The 23,981-nt window shown below is 42.6% G+C and overlaps 2 non-coding genes across 2 annotated transcripts; one reads left to right on the forward strand and one right to left on the reverse strand.

Moving 5' to 3' along the window:
* Window positions 1–750: 750 nt before the first annotated feature.
* TRNAA-AGC lies at window positions 751–822 on the forward strand. The gene has a single exon. It is a non-coding gene; the product is annotated as a tRNA-Ala (tRNA).
* A 17,930-nt stretch (window positions 823–18,752) lies between these two features.
* On the reverse strand, window positions 18,753–18,824 carry TRNAA-AGC. The gene has a single exon. It is a non-coding gene; the product is annotated as a tRNA-Ala (tRNA).
* Window positions 18,825–23,981: the final 5,157 nt, after the last annotated feature.

Raw genomic sequence — 23,981 nt, forward strand, 5'->3', positions numbered from 1 at the left:
GATTCCATCCCTGCGGGATCCGTCCCTGTGGGTTCCGTCCCTGCGGGTTCCATCCCTGTATCCCTGCGGGGTCCGTCCCTGCGGGGTCCGTCCCTGCGGGGTCCGTCCCTGCGGGGTCCGTCCCTGTATCCCTGTGGACTCCATCCCTGCCGATTCCTCTAGGTCTGCTCGCCGAGCTCCGCACCGGGGCCTCTGGGCCGGGCAGAGCAGCACCTCCCCTCGGGCCCTCGCGGAGCAGCGCGCCGGCGGCTCGGGCTGAGACCTGGGGCTGAAAGAGGGTGCAGTCCTCTCAGCTCCCCAGAGGAGGGAGTTAGTTTGGGGACAGAGACCCCTCCGTCGTTCTTTGCTTTCTAAGAGAAGGTGCGCGGCGAGGTCTGGGGTCCGAGAACGGGGTGCAGAAATGGGAGGGAAATTGGGCTAGTTTGGTAGATTCCATCATTAAGCAGTCATTGGCAAAGCGTTTTTAGTTTTCCTGCAAGGATCTTTGTTTTGTCTTGCTTAGCTTTTGAAAAAAAGAGGAAAACTCGGGAGTGGGGGGGAGTGGGAGAATGTCTTACTGAAATTTCTGATCCCAGTATATTCTCGTCAGCACCGAATATCTGCAAGAGTCAAAATTCCTTGGAAAACAATTGTAATTAAAAAAAAAATCCCAATTCTCGGTATGACAGAGCAAATTATATTTACTTTTTTAAAATGCAGATTTATGTTTCTTTTAAAAGAAGACAGTTTAGGCAACCGTGCTGAGGAAGTGGGGATGTAGCTCAGTGGTAGAGCGCATGCTTAGCATGCATGAGGTCCTGGGTTCGATCCCCAGCATCTCCAGGTGCTTTTGTTTCCTAACCTCAGAAACATCATCTGATTTACCCGCAAATCTATATTTTCACGTGGGGAGGGGACGGGACAGAGACACACCCCTTCTTGAGGCTGTGCAAACTAAATCAGAAATAAATCAGTTGCTTTCAAACGGGGCCAGCTGTCAGGCCACAGGGGCGGGCTGGTAAGTCCCAGGCTTCAGGTGTTGGACAGGGGGCATGGCTTGGCCTGGCCTAGAGCAACATTGTGTCCCAAATGCTGCTCACAGCGGTGAAAAGAGCGGTTGATAGGACTACAGGCTGACTAGCAGACTGAAAGCTAGAAGCATTGTTGAGAATAGCGTCATCACGCTGTGTTTCCAGCACTAATAGAAATGCCTTCTGCCATTGCCTCCCTTTCTCATCAGTGTCCTTGTTTTTGTCTCCTAACTGGAAAACTGTTTGGGCTTCTGCCTGGATTCGTGTGACCAGAGCAGCTATTGTTCGTGTGCAGTAAGTGCTTGAAGTCTCACTTTGAAAAGCCCTTTTATTTTTAAATCAATGAGACCTAATAACAGCAGGAGCTCCTTGAAGAAAACACAGTTCCCAGCCAGAGCTGTGCAAGTATTAGATACATCTCGCTTCTGAAACCCCACAGTTCTCTCAGAAGCGGAACAAAAAGGAGTGAAATATTGTAGAAGCATTTGCACACAAACAGCTTTCCCTCCGTGTTCTTGAGGCGAGTTCACATTCTCAGGACTGAACCCTTTCTATCTTGATCATTTTTGTAATCTCAAAATTTGCCTCCCTGATTCTAACACAAACTCCTATTCTTTTGAACAAACAAAAATCCACTTACCTTTCTAAACCTGACCATTTGAGACCATTCATGTGGGTCAAGACTTTCTTGGCTAAAATGATGGTTTGTTGCCTTTCCGAATGAGGGATCTTTGTATCACAGAGCTTTTGCCTCCGTTTCCAATTTGTAACACCCTGTCAGTTCACAAGTGAGGGAGCTTTAGATGCCGATTTTCTGTGGTTTTGGATTTGTTCTCAGCCAGACCTTTAGCAAGACCCCTGTGGGTGTGGTAAGTCAGAGACCAGTCTCAGAGCGAGAGTTCCTTGTTAAAAAATAGGAATGGCTGCCATCCTGCATGCCAGGTCTAAAGTTGTATGCATTAATAATCTAATTTTTTTTTCAATAGATACAGTTACACATATGTTGATATGTGATTTGATATGTATGCGATTTTGTTGTATTGACAGCAAGCTTTAAAACTTCTAATGTCAAATATTCTAAAGGTGTTAACATTATAGATATTTTTAACCCTTAAAAATGTTGAATGCTCGAGCATTTGCGGAAAGTGTTAATTCATTACTTTATTTGAAGAAAAGTGCTGCTGAAAGTTATCGTATACAGCAGTAAACTTATGGTGAACATGCTGCCTCTCAAGATACTTGTGAATGCTGGTTTAAACGCTTTAAAAATGATGACTTTGACGTGAAAGACAAAGAATTTCCAGGTCAATCGAAAAAGTTTGAAGACCAACAATTACAAGCATTATTGGATGAACATGCACGTCAAACTCAAAAGCAACTTGCAGAAAGATTAAACGTTGCTCAGCAAACAATTTCCGATCCTTTACAAGCAATGGGAAAGATTTTAAAGGAAGGAAAGTGGGTACCACATCAACTGGAGGAAAGACAAATGGAAAACCAAAAAGTCATCAGCAAAATGTTGTTTCAATGGCATGAAAGAAAGTCTTTTTGCATCGAATTGTGACTGGCAACGAAAAGTGGATTCATTTTGAGAATCCCAAATGCATAGAATCATGGGTTGATCCAGGTCAACCACCAACATTGACTTGTTGGGAGCTAGCAGAGTTGAGGCAAGCAACTCAGTGTTAAGGAAATAGAATTGAGTTCCTTCTAGCAGAGGTTGTGTGGTGCCCTGAGGGCTTGGCCAGAAGATAAGATTAACCTGGGGTTTAGCATCTCCTGTCTTCCTGCCTCTTCCCCTTCCTGATCCTCCCCCCCTAGATAGCCCAGCCTTTGAATATTGCACCTTGGAATGTCACACCGCCTCTGGCAATTAGTCAATCCTGTGTTGCCATACCAAAGACCCCCCTGCATGGGCAGCCCTGCCCCCCTTTGTCTCTGCTGTATAAATACAGCCATTTCAGAGAATAAAACTGAGGCTTGATCAGAACCTTGTCTTGCCTCCATTCTTTCGCGTTCCTTGTTTGATTCTTTCTCTTAGGTGGTTCCTGCGTGCCCCCGTTGTTGTCCCGCGGGTCGGGACATTGACTGCAAGGTCAATTGCTTCAGAAAGAAGACAATGCTCTGTGTTTAGTGGGATCAGGAAGGTGTAGCATCTTATCTTTCTAAACTCAGGTGAAACCATTAATACTGATCGCTACCAACAACAAATAATCAATTGATGACACACCATCATATACTTCAAAACCAGTTAAAGACACATTGAACGATCTTTCCTGGGAAGTATGAACCCACCCGCCGAATTCACCAGACCTTGCTCCTTCAGATGACCACTTGTTCTGATAGATGGCACACGCACTTTCTGAGCAGCACTTCCAAATGTATGAAGAAATGGAAATCTTAGCCGAGACCGGTTTGGCTCAATGGATAGAGCATCGGCTTGGGGACTGAAGGGTCCCAGGTTCGATTCCGGTCGAGGGCATGTACCTTGGTTGCGGGCATATCCCCAGTAGGGGGTGTGCAGGAGGCAGCTGATTGATGACTCTCTTTCATCGATGTTTCTAACTCTCTATCTCTCCCTTCCTCTCTGTACAAAATCACTAAAATATATTTTAAAAAAAGAAAAAGAAATGGAAAACTTAGTCTATGAATGGTGTGCCTCAAAACAAGAGAAGTTCTTTGGGGACGGTATCCACAAGTTACCTGAAAGATGGGGAGATGTGTAGCTAGTGATGGATGTTACCTTGAATAAAGCACTTCTGATGTTTCTCTTGAAATTATCGTGTTTTCTTTGATCACAAAATCTGCATTAGTAACCAGTAACCTTGTATTAGCTGCTGTTGACGCCAGGCTGCATCGGCCGGTGCGTCATTTATGGAGTGATAGCCCTCGCCTGTGTGTGTCACAGGCTGTCATGTGTGTCTTTGATGAGCTTTAATGACTTATAATGACAGGGGGCCAGGCACACAATAGGAATAGAGCCACAGCTGCCTAACAATTGTTCACCTACTGACTACAGACAAGAAGTTTTCTTACAGACCCCTGGCCACTGGAGGATGAAACAGGCTGTAGAAAGATAAGATGCCTCAGTGGGTCCATGACTCAGAAATAAATGCATTTTGAGAACAGACCAAGGACAGGACACACTCTGATTTGGTGGCTGTGCCCGGACCCTGACCCCCTGGGGGTTTACCTCAGGAGCGCTGACCATTGTCCAGTCCAGGCGCTGGCTGAGCTGTGGGTAACGTCACAGGAGATTGGCCGCCTTGTCACCCGGCTTTGAGCTCCTGCAGGCCGGAGTCTTTCCCTGTTACACTCGCAGCCAACTCCAGCTGCTCTAGCTGTGGGCTCCCTTGTATGTGTAAGCAGCCCACTGTGAGGGACAGACTGGCCGACTGCTCTCCACGCTGCCCGCAGGATTGGAGTGGACGCTCACATACGACCCAGCCCTTTCTCTGCTCAGTGTGGCTCAGGTGGTGGCAGGCAGCCCAGACGCCTTGGTTGTCCAGTTACAATAACACTTTGACCTAAATTTAAAATAGTAGCCATAGCACCTGCCGCCTGATCAGTTGGTAAGGAACACTCACAGGCCTTTCCTTGCTCTTCCTCACATATCAAACGTGCCCCGCTGTCAGTCAGGCCAGCGCGTGTGAAACACCAACTCTCCTCTCAGCCAGTCTGACTGTGGTGTCCTTAGCCCTCTCCACTCTTCACCTTGCGTTCTTTGCTATTGCTTTAGGTTGCCAGGTTGTGATTAACCTGGTTAAAGACCTTTTGTGATTTCTCTATTCCAAATTACATGGAAAGACTCTCCTTTAACTTAACCAATAACAATTTAAGAACAGTGCCCTAGCTAAATTATTTTATCTGGTAGGTCGAGTGTGCTTTGGGTAATGGAAGGGATAAGAAAAAGCAATATGTCCTCTTAGACCTCAAATTTCTTTAAATTTAAAGCAATGGTTTTCCAACTTGGCTGTCCATTGGAATCACGTGGAGAGCTCTCAGACTTTCTGATGCCTGGACCCCACTCAGAGACTCATGTTTAGTTTTGGAAGCCTGCGGATCCGTAAGTGTGTGAGCAACTCCTTTTGTTTAAGTCAGATTATAATGGGGAAGAATTTGGTTAAAAGGCAAAATTATAAACAAGTTGTAATATTAAAAGTTACTCTTTTAAATCAGGCTGTAAAAAGAGTGCCGGGGTCATCTTTAATGTGATTTCTTGTTCAAATCATAAAATACCTAATTTGTTTTGAGGATCGAAAACCTGTAATATGTAAAAAGCCACCAGATCTTCCACTTCTGATCTCAAAGGCGGCTGGAGAAGGCAGAGCTATCAGCTCTGTAGCAAAGAGATTCTCTAATGCTTTGTTTAAAAATTACCAAAGAATGTTCGCAAAAATCACCTTAAGAGCCAGTCATTACTTTGGAAAGCAAAATAGGAAAAAATTTAAAATCCATCTTTTTCTATTAAGCACACCTTTAACTGGGAAAATAAATGCAGCCAAATCAGTTGCTAAATTTCCCCCAAAAGCAAGCAGGAGGTGGGGGAAGGGAGACATGTGGTGCTCCTGTATGGACACCCACTCCCCAAGTACACTATTTTAAAAAGTCTCATTCTCACCATGCCGAGTTTTACAAAATTTAGAAATGTGTCTGGGATATTTGTGCACATGTAAAGAGAAAAACTGTCTTAAAAACAAAGTGTGCACACTGTCCGATTTCAGATATTAGATTTTGAGCTAAGCTTAACTCTCTTTGCGAATGCTACAGAATAAAACCCTAAAAATTGCTTTTTCCTCAAAAAGATGGTGGATTTGACCCAGGAGAAAATACGGGCTGGGGTCTAGCAACAAGATTGGTATTTCCATAATAAAAGGTAGTTTATTTAAATAACTAGAGGCCTGGTGCATGAAATTTGTGGAAAGGGGTGTGTGGGTCTCGTGGTCTAGCCTGCATCTCCTCCAATCTGGGACCCCTAGAGGGATGTCTAAGTTCCCCTTTAGGCCTGATCCAGGACTGCTGGCTCCCGAACTGCTTGATTGCCCCTAACTGCTTCTGTCTGCCAACCTGATCACCCCTAAATGCTCCCCTGCCAGCCTGATTACACCTAACTGTCCTCCTGTGCCAGCCTGGTCACCCCTAACTGCCTTCCCCTGCTGGCCTGGTCACTCTCAACTACCCTCCCCTACTGGCCAGTTCACCCCTAACTGCCCTCCCTTGCCAGCCTGGTCACCCCTAACTGTCCTCCCTTGAAGGCCTGGCTGCCCCCAACTGCCCTCCCCTGCTAACCCTAACTGCCCTCCCTTGCCAGCCTGGTCATCCCTAACTGCCCTCCCCTGCAGGCCTGGTCCCTCCCAATTGCCCTTTCCTGCTGGCCTGATTGCCCACAACTGCCCTCCCCTGCTGGCTATCTTGTGGTGGCCATCTTGTGTTCACATGGGGGTGGCCGTCTTTGACCACATGGAGGTGACCATCTTGTGTGTTGGAGTGATGGTCAATTTGCATATTACTTCTTTATTATATAGGATCATGGTCCACATTCAAAAGTTAACCTTAAAGCCACCAAGAAAAATCAGTAAATTGTCTCTGTTAAAAAATTGCCAAAGAAAATGCCTTGGAATAATTATAATTGGCTCTAGAATTTAAAAAGTGTTGAAACATAAATAAATAATATATTAATTATAAAAATCTAAGTAGTCCAGGTGAAGACTGGCTTCCAGGGGACATCTTAAAGCTGGCTCTTGTGAAATTTCCCACAACAGCACCAGCAAAAGGAATGTACCTAATCTGCATCTGAATGGCTACAAACTTGCTTCCAGAGAAGCTACTGCTTAAAACTTTGGAATAAATAAATAATCTAAATATTTTATTTGCCAGCTCTAAAAGTTTATGGTTCAAGGCTGGGAGCGGACAGGCCCAGAGCAGCCGGGCCCAGAGCAGCCGGGTCAGGTACGGCCAGGCCTGGAGCAGCAGCAGCCACGCCCGGAGAAGCCAAGTCAGGAGCGGCAGTGGCCAGACCCGGAGCAGCTGGTTGTGGAACGGACCAGAGCAACAGAGGCCAGGCCCAGAGCAGCCAGGCCCGGAACAGCTCGCTTCTCGCCTGCCTCCGCCCCAAGGCTGCCTCTCAGACATGGCTGGAAACTTTTGGGAGAACTTGAGGGTCTGCTGAATCAAATGAGGAAGGCTTAGATCTGGATGTGTTGAGTTAGTATAGCGCTGGGGTGTTGATCTGTGAGTGCCTTGTGTGGGGCCTGGATGAGGTTGGTTGATCTATTTGGAAATGTCTTTTGTGTGAAGTGTATCCCTGGGCATGTGGAGGTATTATTGATTTAAGAAAATGCTAAGTAACTGATTTACTATCTGAAAAATTTAAAGTTCTGAAAGTTTAAGGTCTCTTGCCAAAAAGAGGTTTTAAAGCTAACACCTTAATTTTAATGGAGAAAGGGAATGACAAGCCCTTCCCATCCAGAACAGGTAATCCAATTCCAACCAGCAGCTATGTTTAAACAATGTGTCCATTTACACTTGAATGGCTACACTTTTTGATAGCCTAAGGGCAAGTTTACATGTAAACAAGTTTGCTCTCAATTCCCAGGGCAGAAAAAAAACAAGGTTTAAAAATATTAGATTTTAAAATTTATTCTTAGAAGTGTAAAAGTTTATTAATTAAAAAAAACAACAACAACAAAAGGAGATTGAAAAACCTGATGAACAATAATAGTGGTTTATTGTAGTAGAGTCGGTGATATCGGAGGGGAGTGGACTGACTGTTCTCGGGGAAAGGGAGGGAGGAAGAGACTGAACATAAACTGTGCACCTATGTATGAGGACAATGGGGGCTGGGGAGGGGGCAGAGGGGAGAGGGTTGGGGAGGGGGTGGGAACCTGGTGGAAGGGGGAAGAAATGAGGAACCTTTGTAATAATATGAACAATAAAGATTGATTTTTTTTAAAAAAAGTTTAAGGTTCAAATCAAATTGGGAGAGAGAAACCAAGATGGCGGCATAAAGTAGACACCCGAATGCAGCCTACCACAACAAATTTGAATTTAGAACTGAAAAACAGGGGAGGCATTGCCCTGAAGCGCTGGACGGCTATCTGAGAGTTGGCTCTGCCATCTGGGAAGGAGAGAGAAGGCACACTGAGCCTCGGGAACTGTGAAGGTACAGAGAACTGTGTGCGTGAAAAGACTTACTCCCGGTGCGGAGAGGGCGGACAGCTAACGCTTGGCTGGCTTTCTTGTTCGAGAGGAAAACAGAATCAGACTATTGCTCTGATAGACGGCTCCAGACAGGGGGCAGGCAGGAAGCAACTGGTCAATGATTCCCTCTCATCATTGATGTTCCTCTCCCTCTTCCTCTCCCTCTCTGGAATTAATAAAAATATATTTTTAAAAATTGCTGGGTGTTAATTCCATCCCTTTACTTTTAATCTATGTGGTTCTTTGGTTCTAAGGTGGGTCTTTTGTAGACAGTATTTATGGGTCATATTTTGTTTCTTTCTTTTTTTTGAATGCTCATTCCAGGATATTTTTCCCATTGATTTTTAGAGAAAGTGAAGGGAGAGGGAAAAACAGAAATATTGATGTCCACAGGCTGACGTTCTATCCATTGAGTTAAACCAGCTAGGGCCTGGGTCATATTTTCTTATCCATTTATTTATGTCTTTTTATCAGAGCATTTAATCCACTTGAAGTTATTATTGAAAGGTATGTATTCACTTCCATTTTATTATTTAATTATGTTCTTCTTTTTAAAGTCCTTTTAACATTCCTTTTAATGGTGGTTTGGTGTAATAAACTTCATAAACTGTTTCTTGTCTGTGAAGCTCATTATTTCTCCTTCAACGTCAAATGATAGCCTTGTTAGGTGGGCTAGTCTTCATTATAGGTTCTTGCTTTTCATCACCTTGAATATTTCATGCCAGTATTTTCTAAGCTAAGGCCTCTTAACTTTAAAAAGTATGTCTTTTGAAGAAGGAACAGATAAATTGAACAACATCCACCAGAACTGGCAAATTAAACACAGCTGGTGAGGCAATCTGCAGATGGAAAGGTCAGATATCACCTAGAGCAGTGGTCAGCAAACTGTAGCTTACGAGCCACATGCACTTCTTTGGCCCCTTGATTTTTTTTTAGCAAAGGCCAGCTTAGGAGTACCCTAATTAAGTTAATAACAATGTACCTACATATATAGTTTAAGTTTTAAAAAAATTGGCTCACAAAATAAATTTTAATCATTGTACTGTTGATATTTGATTCTGTCAACTAATGAGTTTGCTGACCACTGGCCTAGAGAAAATCAATGCAGGAGATAGAGGGCTACATAACCAGATACCCTAAGAGGAGCAAACATGGGAAGACAAAGAAACAGCTGGCATACAAAAGAAAAGGAGGAATCACCAGAAAAGGAAGTAAATAAAATGGAGGCAAGCAATATGACAGAGGAAGAATTCAGAGCAATGGTCATAAGGTTGCTGATAAGGATGAAAGAAAATTCAACAATATGTGTAACAATCAAGAGTAAATGAATAAGAACCAAAAAGAAATGAAGAAATGACATTGCTGCAATAAACAACTCAATAGAAAGCATCAACAATATATTACAAGAAGCAGGGGACTGCATCAGTGAGCTAGAAGACAAGGTGGGAAAAAATACCCAAGCAGAGCAGCTTTTAGAAAAAAAAACAAAACAAAAAACTTAAAACAGGAGGAGAGCCTATGGGAAAACACAAAATAAAACAACAGCCTAACCGGTTTGGCTCAGTGGATAGAGCATCAGCCTGTAGACTGAAAGGTCCCAGCTTGAATTCCAGTCAAGGGCATATACCTTGGTTATGGGCACATCCCCAGTAGGAGGTGTGCAAGAAGCAGCTGATCAATGTTCCTCTCTCATTGATGTCTCTAACTCTCTAACCCTCTGTGAAAATAAATAAATAAATAATAAAAAATATTTGAAAAAAGAAAGAAACATCCGCATAATAGAGGTGCCAGAAAGAGAGGAAACTTAGCAAGGAATAGAAAACATGTTTGAAGAAATAAGGACAGAAAACTCCTCTGATATAGTGAAGAAAAAACTGACACAAGTCCAAGAAGCTCACAGAGTCCCAAACAAGATTAATCCTGAAAGATCAACACCAAGACACATTATAATTAAATTGGTAAACACCAACAACAAAGTAAGAATCTTAACCTGTTAACTGAGTGGGACCTATAAATGCATCAAACGTAAACAATATCGGGAACGGGTAGGACGTATGAATATGTCCTGGAAATATATGTTGCACCCTGAGAGGGACGGTATATATTTTTTGCAATCTTTATAATTGTTTGTAAAATTTATAATTTTTTAATTCAATGTTTTCATTTCTTTGTTGGTATTCTTTTCTATTTTTTTGTAATTTTGTATTTTCCTTTGTAATTTATATATAAATAAATGAAAATATATGTATCATTTATTTTAATTAAGTATAAATTTAAAAAATAATAATAATATGAAATTACGTCCTCCAGGCCTGACATACTGACACATCCTAGTGAAAGAGTACGCACCCATTACAGGTTGCGTAATTAAAAAGGGAACTCCCCGGTTAACACGTTAAAGGCTGACATAGAGAGACAGAAAGCTATCTACAAAGGTTCTCCCAACAGACTATCAACTAATTTCTCAGCAGAAATACATCAGGCCAAAAGGGAATGGAATGAAATATACAGTCATACAAAGGAAGGGTCTGAATCCAAGAAGGGTCTGTATCCAGCAAAGCTATCAATCAAATTTGAAGGTGGAATCAGGAGCTTCACAGAATTTATTACCACCAAACCAGAAATGCAAGAAATACTAAAGGGTCTTCTGTAAAAAGAAGAAATAGTAAGGGAAGATGGAATACAGGCATAAAGAATAAAAATGACAAACAAGTACCTATCAATAATAACTTTAAATGTAAATAGATTAAATGTCCCACTCAAAAGACATAAGATAGTTGAGTGGATAAGAAAACATGACCCATATATCACATGTCTACAGTAAACCCACCTCAGAACAAAGGACTCACACAGACTGACAGTGAAGGGATGGAAAAAGGTTTTTTGGGCGAATGGAAATGAAAAAAAAAAAAAAAAAAAAAAAAAGCTGGAGTAGCAATACTTATATCTGACTAATTAGACCTCAAAGTGAAGGCCATAACAAGAGATAAGGAAGGCCACTTCATAATACTAAAGGGAGCAAATCAATAAGAAGTTATAACTCTGGTAATATGTACCCAATGCAGGATCATCCAAATACATTAAAAAAATAATAAAATACATTAAAAACAACAACAACAACAACAACAACAACTTTTGGAGTATATAAAGGGAGAGAATGACAGCAATACAGTCATAGCAGGGAGTTTAAAACACCACTAACTGGACAAGTCCTCTAAACAAAAAATCAGCAAAGAAACATCAATCATAAATCAGATGGAATTAATTGACATGTTCAGGACACTCACCCCAAAGCTACATAATATGCATTCTTCTCAAGTGCAAATGGTTCATATTGGGACACAGGCAAAGTCTCTTCAAATTCAAGAAGATATAAATCATATCAAGCATCTTCTCAGATCACAATAGCATAAAACTAGAAATCAACTACAATAAAAACAACAAAAATCAAATGCTTGGGTGCTAAATAACATGCTATTAAACAATGGCAGGGTTACTAAAGAGATAAAAGAAGAAATAAAAAGAATCATGGCAACAAATGAAAATGAAAATGCAACAATCACAGTGAACGCAGTCATGAGAGGGAAGTTTATAGCTCTTCAAGCCAACCGTGGGGAGGGGGAAAAAAGAAAGAAAAGAAACAATGGTAATAAATTACCTAACCCTACAACTCAAAGAGTTATAAAGAGAGTAACAAGAAAAGCTCAGTAAATAGAAGGAAGGAAATAATAAAGAACAGAGTGGAGATAAACAATGTAGAGACAAAAAAAAAAAAAATTCCAAAGATCAACAAAATCAAGAGCTCATTATTTGAAAGGATAAACAAGATTAATGAACTTCTAACCAGGCTCATCAAGAAGCAGAGAGGACCCAAATAAACAAAATCAGAAATGAAAGAGTCTTGTAGTTAATCCTTTTTTTTTTTTTAATAATTTTTTAAAATATATTTTATTGATTTTGTACAGAGAGGAAGGGAGAGAGATAGAGAGTTAGAAACATCGATGATAGACATCAATCAGCTGCCTCTTGCACACTCCCTACTGGGGATATGCCCACAACCAAGGTACATGCCCTTGACCGGAATCGAACCTGGGACCTTTCAGTCCCCAAGCCAACGCTCTATCCGTTGAGCCAAACCGGTCTTCGCTGTAGTTAATCCTTGATTGTTGTTGGTATCACTGGGAGGAATTGACCTCCAGGCCAATTGGCTGTGATGACCAGCAGTGTCTATGCTGGGAGAACTTCTGTGTTGGAAACACCCTTATGAAGCAAGACTTGCTTCAGTGAAGCTTTGGTGCTCACTGAGTCTGCCCCCTAAGTGTGTCCCTTAAGGATCTGCGGAGTTGGAATCAGAATGGTTTACATGCCGCCATCTTGGTTTCTCTAGCAATTTTTAAATGAGAAATTAAGTTTCAAAAGACATACTTTTTATTTTTATTGTCTAAAGTTTTGCATATGTCTTATTTTTCCCCAATTGCTCCCGAACCCCCAGCCATTCCCACCCCAGGCAAGCCTCCACTGCCCCAGTGTCTGTCTCCATTGGTTAGGCTAATATGCATGCATACAAGTCCTTTGGTTGCTCTCTTAACTGCCCCTCCCCTACCATTTGTATCTATTCTTGTGTATCAAATTATGTTGATCATTTATCCCCCATATGAGTGAGATCATGTGACATTTATTTTTCTCCGACTGGCTTATTTCACTTAGCATAATGCTCTCCAGGTCTATCCATGCTGTTGCAAATGTAAAAGTTTCTTCTTTTTTATAGCAGCATAGTATTCTATTGTGTAGATATACCCCAGTTTTTAATTTTAATTTTATTTTTTAATATATATTTTATTGACTTTTTACAGAGAGAAAGGGAGATGAATAGAAAGTTAAAAACATTGATGAGAGAGAAACATCAATCAGCTGCCTCTTGCACACCCACTACTGGCGGATTTGCCCCCAACAAGGTACATGCCCTTGACTGGAATCAAACTTGGGAACCTTCAGTCCACTGAGCCAAACCAATTAGGGCTACCCCAGTTTTTAATCCACTCATCTGATAATGGGAACTTAGGCTATTTTCAAATCTTAGCTATTGTAAATTGTGCTGCTATGAACATAGGGCTGTATATACTATATCCTTTCTGATTGGTATTTCTGGTTTCGTGGAATTACTAGGTAAAATGGGAGTTCCATTTTTAACTTTCGGAGGAAACTCCATACTGTTCTCCACAGTGGCTGCACCAGTCTGCATTCCCACCAGCAGTGCAGGAGGGTTCCTTTTTCTCCACATCATCACTAGCATTGGAGTTTGTTGATTTGTTGATGATAGCCAGCCATTCTGACAGTTATGAGATGGTATCTCATTGTTGTTTTGATTTGAATCTCTCAGATGATTATTGACATTGAGCATGTTTTCATATGTCTCTCAGCCTTCTGTATGCCTGCTTTGGAGAATTGTCTATTTTCGTCCGTTGCCTATTTTTTTATTGGATTGTTTATCTTCCTTTTGTTAAGTTGTATGAGTTCCCTATAAATTTTGAAGACTAAACCCTTATCAGAAATATCATTAGCAAATATGTTCTCCCATGCAGTGGGCTTTCTTATTGTTTTGTTGATGGTTGTTTTTTGTTTGTTTGGTTGTGGGGGTTTTTGTTTGTTTGTTTATTTGTTTTTGCTGTGCAGAAGCCTTTTATTTTGATGTAGTCTCATTTGTTTATTATCTCCTTAGTCTCCAATGCTCTAGGAGCTGTGTTTGTAAAGATATTGATATGACATGTGTCTGCTATTTTTCTGCCTATGGATTTTTATGGTTTCCCATCTTACATTTAAGTTCTATAGCCATATTGAGTTTGTTTTTGTGTATGGTGTAAGTTGGTGGTTTAGTTTCTTTTTCTTTTTCTTTTTCCTTTTTTTTTTTCTTTTTCTTTTTCTTTTTGCATGTATCTGTCCAATTTTCCCAACACCAAACACCATTTATTGAAGAAATTGTCTTGATTCCATTGTCTGCTCTTGCTTCCTTTGTCAAATATTAATTGAGCATATGGCTTGGGTCCATTTCCGGGTTCTCTGTTCTGTCCCATTGGACTATATGTCTGTTCTTGTGCCAGTACCTGCAGTTTGGAGAACCATGGCTTGGTAATATAGCTTGACATCTGATAATGTGATCCCTCCAACTTTGTTCTTTCTCAGGATTCCTGAGGCTATTCAGGGCCTTTTTTATTCCAAATAAAATTTTGGAGAGTTTGTTCTAGATCTTTGAAATATGCTGTTGGTATTTAAATATATTTTTTATTAATTTCAGAGAAGAAGGAAGAGGGAGAGGGAAATAGAAACACCAATAATGAGAATCACTGATTGGCTGTCCCATGCATGCTCCCACTAGGGATGGAGTTGATAACTTGAGCATGTGCCCTTGACCATAATCAAACCCAGGATTCTTTAGTCTGCAGGTCAATGCTCTAACTCCACTAAGCCACACTGGCTAGGCATGCGGTTGGTATTTTAATGGGGATTGCATTGAATCTGTAGATTGCTTTGGGTATTATGGACATTTAAATGGTGTTGATTCTGTCAATCCTGTGAACATGGTATGTTCTTTTATTTGTTTATGTCTTCCTCCATCTTTTTTTTAATGTCCTGTAATTTTCCCAGTACAGGTCTTTTACGTCCTTAGTTAAGTTTATTCCTAGGTGTCTTAATTTTTTTTGATGCAATGGTAAATGGGATTGTCTTCTTTTCAGTTCTTTTTCTGTGAGTTCATTATTGGTGTATAAAAAGGCCATAAAGTAGAAACCAAGATGGCGGCATAAACACCCGAAACTGATGCTTCACACAACCACCTTCAAAACTGCAACTAAAAGACAAAAGGGACATCCATAACCACAGGAAGGCTGACTGAATGGAAATTCTACAACTAGAAGGAAGGAGAAAAGCACACTGAGATTCACAGGAGCTGCAGAAGGCAGAGGTACAGAGGCACGCTCATATGGAAAGGGCTGGCAACTGAGGATGCAGTTGTCTTTTTCAATTGGGAGGGAGAAACAAGAGCCTGACAGCTCTGAACTCCAGTTCCAGGCAAGACTCTGAGGACCCAGACTCATACAGGGAAAAACTGAACTGTCTGGCATTGGGCGGAACTCAAGGGCAGCTTTCTCACAGAGGTGCTTGCAGTGATTACCGATAGACACTAAGAACAGGAGCCTCTTGAGGCAGGGCTGAGAATCAGCCATAGCTCTTTGCTCTGCCCTGCTTCCCTGAGACCCCACCCCACCCAAGCGGTGTGGAGAGGCTTTTGCATATGAATGGCCTGACCCTTTGCAATCTAAAATTACCTAACAAACTGCAGCTGGGTCAGAGAGACCCAGAACATCAAAAGAAAACCCAAAGCTTCATAACAACTTGCATTGCTTCATAGCTGGGCCTCATCTGGTCACCTCCAAAACAAAGAAGGGGAATCTGCAGATCTCTCTGCAGCTCTTGCTGGGTGGCCTCAGGCAGAGGCTAAATTAGCACCTCCTTGGAGAGCCAAGAGCCAGTGTACCCAGTGGTCAGAGAGGGACCATTCAGATTACAACAAGACTGTGCACACAGCCCATAAAGGGGTGCACCAAGAGTGTCCACCCCAGGTAATCAGAGAAGCTGAGCTACTGGGCCCTATAGGACACCTGGCACACAAAGCCATTCTATCAACACAGGAAAATGGCCAAAATGCAAAGACAAAGAAACAGGTAACAAATGAAAGAAATGGAGGAAAGCAAATGACTGGATATAGAGTTCAAAACCATGGTTATAAGGTTTTTTAAGAATTTTCTAGAAAAGGTCAATAAATTTAGTGAGACCCTCAAGGAAATGAAAAAGGACCAACTAGAAATTAAACATACACTGACAAATAAAAAATAATATACAGAGATCCAACAGCAGAATAGAGGATCGCAAGAATCAAGTCAAAGACTTGAAATACAAAAAGGCAAAAAAAAAAAAAAAAAAGGATTCCAAAAATATGAAGATAGTATAAGGAGCCTCTGAGACAACTTCAAGCATACCAACATCAGAATGATGGAGGTGCCAGAAGAAGAGAGAGAGCAATATACTGAAAACCTATTTGAAGAAATAACAACAGAAAATTTCCTCCACCTGGTGAAAGAAATAGACTTACAAGTCCAGGAAGCCCAGAGAACCCCAAACAAAAGGAATCCAAAGAGGACCACACCAACACACATCATAATTGAAATGCCAAGAGCAAAAGACAGAGAAAATATTAAAAGCAGCAAGAGAAAAACAGTTACCCATATGACTGTAAGCTGATTTCTCAACAGAAACTGTGCAGGCCAGAAGGGGTGGCAAGAAATATTCAAAGTGATAAATAGCAAGAACCTACAACCAAGATTACTCTACCCAGCAAAGCTCTAACATTCAGAATTGAAGGTCAGATAAAGAGCTTCACAGATAAGAAAGAGCTAAAGGAGTTCATCACTGCCAAACCAGCATTATATGAAATGCTGGAAGGTATTCTTTAAGAAGAGGAAGAAGAAGAAAAAGGTAAAGATAAAAATTATGAAAAACAATTACATGTCTATCAACAAGTGAATCTAAAAATCAAGTGAATTAAAAATCTGATTAACAGAATAAACTGGTGAATATAATAGAATCAGGGGCATAGAAAGGGAGTGGACTGACAATTCTTATGGGGAAAGGGATGTGGAGGGTGCATGAAGATAGGACAAAAATCATACTCCTATGGATGAGGACAGTGGAGGGTGAGGGGGTAAAGGCAAAGGGTGGGGTGAGAACTGGGTGGAGGGGAGCTATGGGGGGGGAAAGGAGGAACAATTGTAATAATCTGAACAATAAAGATTTCTTTCAAAGAAATTACCCAATCACTTCACAGGAAAAGATGTGATATTTTTCTGTATTCAGGAAGCTATGGGATCTCTCTCTCAAGGAAGCTATGGGTTTGCCAACCCCTGTCCAATTCTTCAGCCTACACTTTGCAGCAGGAAATTGCTTTGAACTTTCAAAATCTATCACACAGCTTAGTACACAAATGGAGGGTTAGCACAAAAGTTGCTGAGAATTTGGTGACGAATTGGCAACTCTGAGTTTTGAAATGATTACAAGATCTTATTCTGATTAAAATGCTGTCAAACCCTAACTATCGATAGTTTGGCTCAGTGGATAGAGCATCCGTCTGTGGACTGAAAGGTCCCAGGTTCGACATCCCCAGTAGAAGGTGTACAGGAGGCTGCTGATCAATGTTTCTGATACTCTATCCCTCTTCCTTCCTCTCTGTAAAAAAAATCAATAAAACATACTTTTTAAAAAATGCTGGCAAGCAGAAACAAAGATGTTAACTTCCCAATCCATATTGGAAGTTAGCCCAATCTTGATTGCAAACGTTGCAAGTGTTTTATTTAAAAAAAACAAAACAAAAAAAAAACTTTACATCAAATTCAATTATGTACATTGATACAAAAATATTAATAAATGTCATATTACCTTTGTGGAGAGAACAGAATCAATGATTAGAACACACTCATGGTTCAAAAATAGAAATAGATTTTTGCTAATTTTTTCTACATTGAAATAAGAAATTGGAATAAAATTAAAATGCAGTGATATTTTTATAACTGTATTATACATATAGCTTCTGATTCAGTTCACAGCATTCAGACCAATATTTCTCAAACATTAATATGCAGAGAAATCACTGTGAGGTCCTGCTGAAATGCTGGCTCTAGTTTAGTAGGTCTAGAGTGGAGCTGACATTCTGCATTGCTCACAAAATCTCCTGTGCGACCTGGGTCCCAGGGCCACACTAACCAGCGGCGTCGGAAATTCCACTGACAGATGGTGCATCTGTCCTGGGTAAAATTATTTCTGTTTACGTCGTCTAGTTAAACTAATTCTCTAGTTAGAGTCAAAACAACACCAGAAATTAATCTTAGAGATTTTCAGCCGAATATTCTTCTCAATTTCGGTTGAAATGTGGCTTCTGCACATTCATTAATGAAAGTAAATTTCTGTTTCCCAATTTGGAAGGTTCAGCTTTTCTTCTTGATCAGCCTACTGTGATCACTATCAACGGGGCTCGAAAACAACAAGCAACTGAGTCACACTGAGAATCGAAGGGCTTTGTTATTGAATTTACTGGCCTGACATTGGTTAATAAGATTATGTATTGTAGGTTTTAAGTGTACAGTTCTATAATACATCCTCTATACTGTATGCCTGTAAAAACAAGAGTTAATTGAGGCGGACTCAGGAAATAATGCGTTTTTCAAAAGTAGAACTAATTTAAAAATCTGGATTTTGAAAAGTTTTTATTTTGTTAAATCTTCCCATCCTTATCTTTTCTTTCCCGGTTTTTTAAAATAACGGAAAATGGGACCAAAAGTCAGTTTGGTGTTGAGCTTGTGTTTCGGAATCTCAAGCCCATTCTTCATTCGCTTATGCTTTCCTTCTTCAGACACATAGGGTGTGGCCAAGCCCGAGGGTTTCTTTTTTGAGCAATAAAAACTGTGCCTTATTTTAAAGGGATGGCAACCCCTACCCTGGAGGTGCCGGGGATTGAACCCGGGGCCTCGTGCATGCTAAGCACGCGCTCTACCACTGAGCTACACCCCCTCGCGGTGAGACTGGCCGCTCTCAGGAATATATTCAGGCCTGAAACAGCCACCTAAGACCAGGACCGAGCTCAAGTGCTCGCGGGGTCGGCTCTCCGCCACCCGAACGTCCTGCTTCCGGCCCTGCGGCCCCCACAGGGGTCCTGCGGGCGCTCCCCGCCGCCCCTCGAGGGGCCGAGGTGAATTTTCCCTCGTGTCCCTCCCTTCTCTCTCCCCCGCTGCTCGCGGGGCTGCGGGAAGTCACGCCGGTGACGCGGGTACAAAAGCAGGGCCTCGGCTCCGGGAGCGGCGCGGGGAGATGAGGGACAGAAGCTGGGCTGTGGCTGCGGGTCTCCGAGGAGAGGGGGCGCGCCCCTCGCGGGAGTCACCCCGCGGGGCGAAAACCCGCTGGCCCCGGCGAGGTCCGGGCGCGCTCCGCCTTCTCCGAGGCTCCGAGCCTCTCCCTTCCAGCCCGACCAGCAGAGCCGCAGCTCACATTGGAAAGATCTGACCTGTTTAGAAGCTTGCAATTTAGAATAAGTCAGAGTCCTTTTCATGGATTTTTCTTAAAATATAACACACCTGCAAATGCATCAAAATAAAACAATAACTATCGATGAATGACAAAACTTAAAGTGGCCTGGTTATAGATTTGATCATAATTTAATTGATTAAAAAAAACTTAGTTTTTCTATAAGATAAAACATTCCCACACAATAATTTTTTGATAAATAAATACTGTAAACAACATAGAGAATACTGTAAATGACTAGATAAATACTGTAAAATGACAGAGAATTATATAAAGTCTATATATATTTAGATTCAATATATAATTTCAGCATATAAAGAACAAATAATATGTAAGATTTTAAATGTTGCACATGGCTTATCAGAAGTGTGTATTAAGCATTGACAATAATTCATAAACCCCCAATATGTGGAGCACAAATACACAGAGCATCACTGCCAGATGGCTACATCTTGGCTTGCATGGTGTCCCTGAATGGACACATGCTGCCCCTGAGAGTTTCCTGTTTGAACTTGGCCCTGAATCTTTGTAAGTTCCTTTCTGGAGCAGACTGAAATTTCTAGAACATCAAGAAGACATCCCAGAGGAGTGTTTTTTGAAGGGGGGACAGAAAAAGAATTCTGCCAGAAACCAATCACTGTTTCACTACTAGAGGGATGTGGACAGGAAGCCAGGCAGGCTGTCAACAACATTAATTCCTCTACCACTCACCCTTTAGTTGAGACATTGTTAGCTGAGGCAGCCTCCACTTCTGTTTGTCCCATGTAAATTCCTGTTATTTCCTGTCTAAGCCTATGGGTGTTTTCCCCAAAGCCTCAATAAAAGGGACAGCAGGGCCAGAGCAGAGGGTAGTTCTCCCACTATAGTTGGACTACCGCCTGGCCCCCCGTATCGCCAAATTAAATTTCCTATAGTCTCTTTTCATTTGTGTGCGGCCCTTCTCCATAACCTAAACCCTGAACCAGGACCCTGAGCCACACAGGACGTGAAAGGGATCCCACAGAATTCCTCGTGGTGGAAATTAGGAAGAGGAGGTGAGCAACAAAGCTAGACTGAGGGAGGGCGTCCCAGCCTTACAGTCAGGCTCTGGGAGGAGAAAGACAGTCTAATCCACATGTTGAATTTCGCCAAGATGAGCAAGAATGTGGGACCGGGAGAGATGGAAAATGGCACATCAGAAATCCAGAAGGATGATCCTATTGTGTGGTACTGGTGTTGAGTGCAGGTCAGCAATGCAGAAGGAGAGGTTGCTGATCCAGCGGCCTCCCTGGCTAGCTCAGGAGGACCAATAAGAGGGAGGCCGAATGGAGGCCAGCAATCAAATCACCGGAGCAGATTGGAAGGTAAGTCCAGGTCGAGCTGCTGCTGCCTGCTGCTCTCCGAGCAGCAAACTCAGGGTGCCCAAAGCCGGGGTGATGGCTCCCCTTCCCCATGCACCTCCTGGGTTTTGGCACCAAATGTTAGGGTCACTGAAGGAGGAATGAATGAGGCCAAAGTGGTAAAGAATAATGAATTTGTTAGGTTATCTGGATACCAAAGGGACTGATTCCAAAAATGGCACCAGTTGGAGATATTTTTTAAATATATTTTTATTGATTTCAGAGAGAAAGGGAGAAGGGGAGAGAGAATGGTGAGAGAGAATCATTGGTCAGCTGCCTCCTGCACACCCTACTGGCCGGAGTAAGGCTGTTCATCTTCCCATGTGAAGAGGCAGCTCTTGAGTGCGAGTGGGCCGCATCCCACCGTGACTGCCAGGCCCCTGGGCGTACACTCCCAGCCAGGTCAGAGTGTGCTTTCTTTAACCAACACAAGGCAGTCACGGATAACAGAGCAGAATTAATATTTCTTATAACTACAGCTGGTCCCCAATGTTCTACTTCTGCCCTGAACAGGAGGAGGTGAGGGGAGTTGGGTCCGCACGCAGACGGCCGGGCAGTGAGGCCAGGCAGGGAGCAGCCTGGCACAGATCAGGTGTTCCTGGCTGGGCGGCAGGAGGCCTGGGAGCAGGGCGAACTGGTGCCTGCAGACAGGACGTTCCGGGAGGACCCGAGAAAGACACGGGGACCTTGGGCGGCCACGGGCTGGGCGCACACGGCAGCCCAGGACAGGCTGCCGCAGAGAGAAATCTGGCTCTGCTTGGATAGATTTCCACGCTTTTGCTTAAATCTTCTGGTCCATGGAGCTCATTCTCCGGCGTCGGAAGACAGGGTCCCGGAAACCTCTGGGTCATCAGAGGGGCCAGGCTGGAGGCGGATGGGCAGATACACGCCCTTGCTGCCAGCCGGGGCAGGCTGTCTGGCAGCTGGAAGAAGTTAATTGTGGAGCTGTGATGTTAGCCCAAACTGGTCAACAACATACCGGTAGGTCCAGAGACCTGGAAGCACAGACCAGACTGGAATCTCAGAGGGAAGGCGGGAGAGGGTGGGGGGTGGAAAGAGATCAACCAAAGACCTTGTACTCATATAAGCATCACCATGGACACAGACAATAGGGTGGGGAAGGCCTGGGGTGGGGTGGGGCTAGAAGGGGTTAATAGGGGGGAGGGGAGTATACTACTGTATAATAGTATGTAATATTTTCAACAATAATTAATTTTTTTAGAGAGAATAAACCTCATTTTGGTCCATCAGCATAAAGCTATTGAAATCCTTCCCTAAGACCTCCCCTAAACGCCCAGCCTTTAAAATTCCTCAAAACAGCCCGAAAGGTGTGGCTCAGGCGTTGAGCATTGAACCTATTAACCAGGAGGTCACAGTTCAACTCCTGATGAGGCCACATGCCTGGGTTCTGGGCTGGCACCTCAGCTTGCAGGAGGCAACCAATGATTCTCTTTCATCATTGATGTTTCTATATCTCTCTCCCTCTCCTTTCCTCTCTGAAATCAATAAAAATCTATTTTAAAAGTAAATAAAATCTCTCAAAACCTGGCCAGAGTTGCTCAGTGATTGAGTATCAGCCCATGAACCAAGAGGTTACTGGTTTGATTCCTGGTTAGGTCATATGCCCATGTTGCAGATTTGAACCCTAATATCATAATAATTTTTTAAAAGGCCCAGAAAGTACTCTTCTGAATAATGAATTTAAGTAAATAACTTTAAAGATCAAGAGTAAACTATTACAAAGTTAGAATTCTGTTCTTTTCTACTTTGTTAAAAGGACAATGATTTTTTTCCTCTTGCTTTTCTGATATGAGACTTGTTTATTCTTCAAGAAATTTGGTGAAGTTTTTCTCCCTTCAGAATTTGGCAATTCTTTTTTTAAAATATATTTTTATTGATTTCAGAAAGGGAGAGGGAGACAGAGATAGAAACATCAATAATGAGAGAGAATCATTGATTGGCTGCCTCCTGCATGACCCTCACTGGGGATTGAACCCACAACCCAGGCATGTGCCCTGACAGGGAATTGAGCCTGGCACCCTCAGTCCACAGCCCAATGATCTAGCCACAAAGCCAAAACAGCTAGAGCTTGGCAATTCTTAATGAATCAGTCGTGGCAATGCGTTTCTTTGCATTAATTCAATAAGACCAATTTCCAATTGTGGTTTTATTAACCAAGACTTTGGCTAGACTGTCATGTCTGAGAGAGGCCTGTCTCGATTATGGATGTCTCCAGAAGCCTTAAAAAATGAAGACTAACTTTGAAGCCAGTAAGAGCCCTCGGAGGAAGCCGGGGGCCTTGCTTGGTCATGTGGCTCCCGGCTGTCTCTCCAGAGAGGAATGAAGATGCTCTCCCGAAGGTGGCCAGGAAGAAGCCCCCAGTGAGGAATGCCAGCCTGCAGGCCCCACGGAACCGGCTTCTGTCCCGGGCTAATCCAGGCTCAATCGTGAGATTCTAACAGAATATTGTCAAGAGCCTAACTAATCAACTACTGTCCCTATTTGTTCATGCAAACAATCAGGCCACATTGAAACTGGACTTACTACAGTAAACAAAGTGGTCTTGGTTAAGCTCCTTAGTAAAAATGAGGGTGATTTAAAGGGGTGGGTGTATTTCAACAGCCTATAATACATAGTTGTTAATATTAGTCTCTCATTCAAGTAGTTGTCTTCAAGCTTTTATCTTTCACCTATGGATTGAACTGGATTCTGATTTTTTCTAATTTTCTTAAATATTTTACTACAACCCTCCAAACTAATGTTTCTTTTTTCTCCCATCCTTTGATTGGAATTAGTGAGAACTAACATTTTTTCAAACCCTCCGACTGGACCATTTGTCATAATTCTTGTCGTTCTAGCTTTTGCCCCAGTGATTCTAAACTTTATAACACAATTTGTCTTCGTCAGGTTACAGAGTGTAACCTGACTAATGAATGTGCTTACTCACACTCAGGGGTTATGACCTCTAGACACCATCACCATCTCCTCCTGTGCTCAGGCCTTATCACCTCTCTGACAGACAGCAGAGATCGCTTGGATACGAAGGAAAGCTTCGTCCTGTTATGTCCAGATTTCAAGATCCCCAAGGACCACCAGGGAGCCGAGTCCGATGCAAAAGCCAACTCGAGCCTGGCCTCCCTGCCTCTACCTACGCAGCAGCAGCAGCAGTGGCAGGACGCAGAGAGCCCCAAGCTCTGAAAGTGTGGTCTTCTTACAGGGTTTAGGGGTGGGTGGTGGGTTGATGCTCGGACCACTGAGTTGGCTGGTT

This window comes from Pipistrellus kuhlii, unplaced genomic scaffold (genome assembly GCF_014108245.1).
Source record: "Pipistrellus kuhlii isolate mPipKuh1 unplaced genomic scaffold, mPipKuh1.p scaffold_m20_p_96, whole genome shotgun sequence".
Lineage (NCBI taxonomy): Eukaryota > Metazoa > Chordata > Mammalia > Chiroptera > Vespertilionidae > Pipistrellus > Pipistrellus kuhlii.